Below are 6,814 nucleotides of genomic sequence, written 5' to 3' on the forward strand. Positions count from 1 at the left end.
TATATATATATATATATATATATATATATATATATATATATATATATATATATATATATATATTACTGGATGAATCAGTTAGAAATAAATTTATCAAAATGATGAAAAAGTTTTAACAGTTTAAAAAATTAAAAGATTTTCAAAATTTTTCATAATGAGAAAATCTTAATTAATACAAATGATTTATTTACGTTATTCGACAAAAAGAAACCTTCATTTTTGATTATATATTTAAGTGTTTCAATCAAAATATTCGAATATTTTTTATTAGCGTGAAATTCAGATGTTTATCGTACTTCAAGTTAGAAAGGAAAAAAAAAGAAAAAAAAGAACTTTGATTCTTTCCTCCTTGCTTCCTTTATATTTTTTGACATACACTGATTGTTATTCAAAAAAAATGAAAAGAAAATATTTTCAAATTTTTTCCTTTTGAAATTTCAATTTTTTCAGCAAAAAATAGAAGATAGATAGCCTAATGAATAACTTTTTTTTTTTTTTTTCAATTAATGGTATAAGTTTACAACAAAAATGATGCTAATGACGATATTTTAATGAGTGATGCATAAAAGGCATGTCATTATTTTTGTTTAAAAAATTAGCAATTATTTTTGAAAAAAAGAAAAAATTTCTATAGCTTTTTTTATTGCTATTAGTCATATTAATGTTAGTTTTTTTTTTTTTTTGATTTCAATTTTTTACTTTTCATTTTGTAGTTCAAATTTCATTGTCTGTATAAAAATTCAAAAAAAAAGAAAGTAACTTTTGTTTCTGTTCTTTTTTTAAAAACAATTTGGAAGATATCATTAGGATGCGAGAAAGAAGGATAAAAGTAGACAAAGAAAAAAAACAAAGGTTAATTGAAACTTTAAAATTGATAATAGGAAAATTTTTCGAAATGTTTTCTTAAAAATTTACTGTTAAATTCGAAATTTTTTATCAAATTTATTTTGATTTTTTTTTCAGAATTAATTCACACTAACATTTTACAATTTAAAATTTCCATTCATACAAAATTTTGATAATGATTTTTCTAACATAACTGTCTATTTTTAGCTAAAAAAAAATGATTTAAATATCAGAAATTTGAAATGATGCTGTTAAATGAGCCAATAATTGTTTTTAGTTTTCAAGAGCTAATAGAAAATTCTAAAATAAATTATAGCATTAATTTTAACTTTCGAAAATGCATGGTACTTCACAATTTAATCAATATTTTTATTCCAGAGCATTGTGTTTTTTTTCTTTTTAAACTTGAAAAAATAAGTTTTTACAATGTGAATTTCCATCAAGAAATTATTTTGGAAAAGTTCTCAATGATGAAAACTTTTCCTGAAGTAAAGATTTAATTCTTTAGTTATCATAACATGATATTTTGAAATTTTCAATTAAAAAAATGATCATTCTATTATTTTGCATAAATTGATTGTTGTGATGAACTCTTTTTCTTTTTTGTTTTTTTGCTTGAAATTGAAAAACTGCTTATCGCAACTGAAAGATGCATAAATTAGGTTGAAAAGTGATAAAATTACAGGTGAAAGGCAATACTGGAATACTAGAAAATCAGAATAGTAATACTAGAATACAGAAATTAGAAGAATGATAGCAGAATAATAAATAATATGAATAGTAGTTGTTTTAGCAAGATACGAAATATCATAGAAATAATGCCAAGTAGTATAGAGACAGAAAAAAATGGTAATATTAAAATTTCAGAATGAGAATGACAAAAAAGTAATCCGGAAATACCACCGGTATGTGGAATACTAGACAAATACGGGAAGATAAAATTTCTCATTGTATAGAAAGGCAATAACAGAATATGGAAAAAATGGAATACCGGAAGAATAGTACGTAAGTATTAGAGGTAACGGTAGAATGATGAGCTACAGTAAGATCAACCTACCGTTTGAAACTTTGATTACAAAGGATGCGATACAGTATAATGCTATTATAATAGTGATAATGATAAGAAAGTAATTTAAACAACAGTTTAAATACCACTAATCATCAATTCGAATTATTTCGAAAGTTTACAAGTAATCGAAAACTTTCAACACATACCACTTTATTGTGTTTCAAAACAACTACTCAATAACTTAAAATATAAAACTCAGAAGTATTAATTTAAAAAATTATATTAATTAATTGCGAGCTAAAGTTATTTACATTAAATGATTGTCAGTACAATCAATAAATATCCAATGGTCAACAGAATATAATTTTTGCTAATTAAAATTGCTTTATCTTAACTGTTTTTATCATGTCCTACTACTTCCGTTTTTCGTTGCTCCCTTTCGGAAACTATGCTATCAATAAATAAATGAATAGATGAACAAATCGATGAAGAAATCGAATGAATAGATAAATTTAGGCTTATATTCGGTTATATGCAAGAAAATAATTCATCAAATATGCAAATAAGCGCTATTCCCAAAAGGGTTATTATATTACTACTTGTATTATCAATTGATTTTTCAACTCTATTCAAAGCATTTCAATAAATTTGCATAAATTATGCTATATTTCAATATAATTGTTATGGTATAACGAATTGTACAAAATAAGGATTTATTTAAAACTATTCATAATACAATTAATAATTTTAAATTTAATCAAGTTGAAAACTTTTCTTTTGTTTGTTTATTTTCAAAATCAATCAATTGTAAAAATTTTTCAAAAAAAAAAAAGAAAAACAATGAGAAGTAAATGAAAAAACTAAAATTGGTAACTTAATAATAGTCATGATTTAGAAATGGAAAATTGCTAAATTTTATAAGAAATAAAAATAAAAATATATTTGAGATATAATTCAAATTAATTTAATAATTGAAGATGAAAAATGCATTTTTTTGCACCTAAAATTAAAAAAAGCTAAATCTAAAAAAATAAAAGAAAATATTAGTTGTGAAACGGAAAATATTTAAAATGTCCATAAAAAGCAAAAAAAAAGATGAATAAGGTTAATTTAAAGTCCTGGGTAATTTTGAGATTTTAAAATTTCACAAAGCGACAATATTGGTTGTATTTATCATACATTATCACAATGATAGGTAATTTATATTACAATGATAAATTTTATCGCCATATCAATCATCCTGAAAAAAAAGATGAGAAAAAAAGAAGGAATACTGAGGGCTGAAACCAGACAGGCTGAAACGAATGTTCAAAATCGTCATTATTTACATTCTAATTGGATGATATGAGAAAGAAAAAGAAAGGAAAAAAAAAGTGAAAAATCCTATTTCAATGGTTTATATTTAATCAAATATTCGCATACCAATGATAAATTCAATTTCTATTTCTTTTCATAACAGACTACGAAAATTTTTCGCCGTTCTCTTCAAAGGAAGTTTAAAATGGAATTTTGAGCAGTATTAAAGGGGAAAAAAGAAGAAAAATTCATTGCAATTTGTAAAATTTTGGTTTACTATTTGAGCACAAAGATTGTGTTGAAACTTTTCATTATAAATCATTATTTCATCATTTTTTTTTCGCAAATAAATTTTGCAATAAAATTAAATAGAGTTAAATGAAATAGATGTGAAAGTTATTTAATTTTCTTCTACAAGTAAAAAATGTTTCCAAAAGGTGGAAAATAAAACTGAGTGCATTTGGAATCAAATTTTGTCATGAATTAAATTAATGAAAATTTAAGCAACATTTGGTCAAAATCCAAAACACAAATTTCATTCGATAATATGAGAAAATTAACAAATTGCCGAAACATATTTCCTCAAATCCTTTTACTTATCCTTCATAAAATATTGAAATTTATTTGTTTTCACTAGAAAAAATTCCTGCTGACATCCAACAGATATGTAAAAAAGATTTTTTTTCCTTTTTTTTTTTTAAAGGAAATTTTGGTGACCTAGAAGGACATGTGAATGAAACACGGTCAAAATTTGCATATCGAATCTGTAAAAATGATTATCCATGAACTTCGCAGCAGAACATTCATTTCAAATGATTTTATGTCCCTTGTAATTTAGTAATTGACCATTGATCTGCTCGTGATAAAATTTCGTCTGATCACAAAATCTTACAAATGATCATTTCTTATTCATTCCACATTTTTCAGTCTCATAATTTGTAAATTTTGCGCATGAACAGCTGTTCTTTAGCAAATATCCGGGAAAATAATCGGTGAGAAATTCGGAATTCAGAATTTGGAACACCAAGAGGGACAAAATTTGAGCACTTTCAAAATCTATCGTGGGAAATATTTGCTGTTATTCGACAGCTAATTAAAAAAAACGAGAATTATTTGCTAGAAGAATGTTCAGTGGAAAAAAAAAATTCTCGAAGAGTTTTAAATTTTTCGTCAAATTTTTTCTACGAATTTCAGCAATAAGTATTCTTTTTTTCAACTTAAACTTTCATTTCAGCTTTAAAGTTTGTGAGACCGGGAATGACTAATTTTTAACCGAGAATGATTTAATAACTGGGAATGATTCATTTTTTATTGACACAATTTATTTTTAATTAAAAATGACTTATTTCGTGAGGAAAAAAATTTGAATTAGACCGATAAATTTGGTAATTCTTTTTATTAAAAATAATTTTTTTGTTGCTAAAGTTTTTCCTTTTCTTACTTAAAAAAGTTCCAGCAAATCGATATTCTAAAAACTGAAAAAAAAATTAAATTTATCCGTTGATCTATGTTCATAATATTAATTGTTATATTCACATATGTATATATGTATAGCGATAAAATGATTTTGTATTAATGCTGATAAACATAAACAGATAAATATAAACATTAATGCGTATATTTTAGACTTTTTAAAAAAAAAAAGTAAAATGCAAGATTTAATGATTATAATGCATAATTATATCTATTAATTATATAATTTATTAATCTAACACTGTAATACACATAATTAATTACATAATTTATTAATCTAATACTGTAATACGCATAATTAATTACATAATATATCATATTACATAATTTATTACTTTTATATCAGTACAATAACAGTAATGGTAAGTTGACATGAAATAAATTTGGTAATAAATTGTTTTATAATTAATATATATATAATAACAAATTAATGCGAAATAATTAATTAATATTATAATACATTACATTAATATATAACAATAAAAAGCAAAATCATAAATTGTTATGAATAATGACAATAAATTAATGCAAAATTTTATGAAATATGCAAAATTTTGCTATTTTTCTTATTATAAAATTTTTGCAGAAAATCAAAGAAACATATTTAAATTTCTCACAAAGAATTAAAAATCACAAAGGATTGTCATTGTCATCTGTGAAAGTTATAAAACAATCGTTTCATTAGTTTGCGAAAGTTTGTCAGTTAATTAGCATTTAACAAAAGAAATTTCAAAAAATTTGTCAGAATGCAATTAAAATTAACATTTCTCTTACAAAATTAAAATTTTCCAAATGCATTTTCGGTCAAAAATTTATATATTCGATTTTATTTTTTCAATCATAATTTAATAAATCTAGTTTATGCTAGAACTAATTAAATATTCCACTGGGAAAATTGGAAAAAAAACAACAAAGTTCTAATTTATCTTAATTAATGAAAAAAAAATAAATTAATTAAGGAAAGGATGGAAACAATTAGAATTTGCCATTCAGTGAATGTGTTTAAAGGATCGAAAGAAACTTTAGATAGAAAAATTATAAATTAAAAGGAAAAGTGTATGATTGATAAGGTTTGAAAATTGGTATGGTAAGGTAAAAGTTTAAAGGGTTTTAAACGTTTAAAGATCTAATTTAATGAACAAGAGAAAGGTTTAAAAGTCAGAAGAAGTAGTTCAAAATTTAGTCTTGCGCAATAATTAGGGTTAATTAATTCTTAAAATATAAATTGCACATTGATAACCTTTAAATAATGCAAATACTGCTCCAATAATAAAGAAATAATTCGGTTTTTTCAACTTCATGGTTTTTTTTTCTTAATTTTCTTATTTTGATATTATCATGTTTAATTCTATGTGTTGTGTCCGAACTCAGTTTTATCAATTGTTCCAATTTCTTCGAAAAAAAAAAGCTTTTTTCAAATACAATTTTTAATTTGAACAAAATTTGAAAAAAAAAAGAAAAACTTTTTCAAATGGTAGCAGTTGTTAGTTATGAAAGAATTAGAAAGTGAAAATTTTTATTCAATTTTCTTTTAAATACACAAATTAAGCAAACTTTACTCTTTGAAATATGAATTTTTTAGAAAAAAACGAAACAAAAATTGAAAGGTTAAATTTCACAAAATTTAATCTATAATTTTATAGCAGACAATGGAAAAGAAATGAAAAATTTAAGGGAAAATTTTGATAAAAAGACAATTGTGGAAGAAATTGCTATCTGTCATTTGGATGACAAATGGCAGTTTATTCAAATTTTGATCTTTCCTTAATTAGCGCAAGCATAGTTTGTTGTACTGTACGACAATTAAACAGGAAGGGCTTTTGGTACTTTAGAAATCTGCCAAAAGCAAAACTGTGAATATGAAAATATTGGAATAATTTACGATACTCACTATACCGTAATTATTGCACGTGGATGAAATATCCAAACAAATAATCGTTCAACAATTCATTTCGAATATGTACCAATATATTCCATTTATTAAGTAATCAGTTTATTCATTTATATTTTTTTTCTAAAAACCAATTTACATGTAAGTAATGATTGCAGCGATGCATTTTAAACTACAATAATTATACAAATGAATTTTTCACATTCTAATTAATATATATATATATATATATATATATATATATATATATATATATATATATATATATATATATATATATATATATATATATATATATA

Source organism: Loa loa (genome assembly GCF_000183805.2).
Source record: "Loa loa unplaced genomic scaffold supercont3.256, whole genome shotgun sequence".
NCBI classification, from domain to species: Eukaryota; Metazoa; Nematoda; class Chromadorea; order Rhabditida; family Onchocercidae; genus Loa; species Loa loa.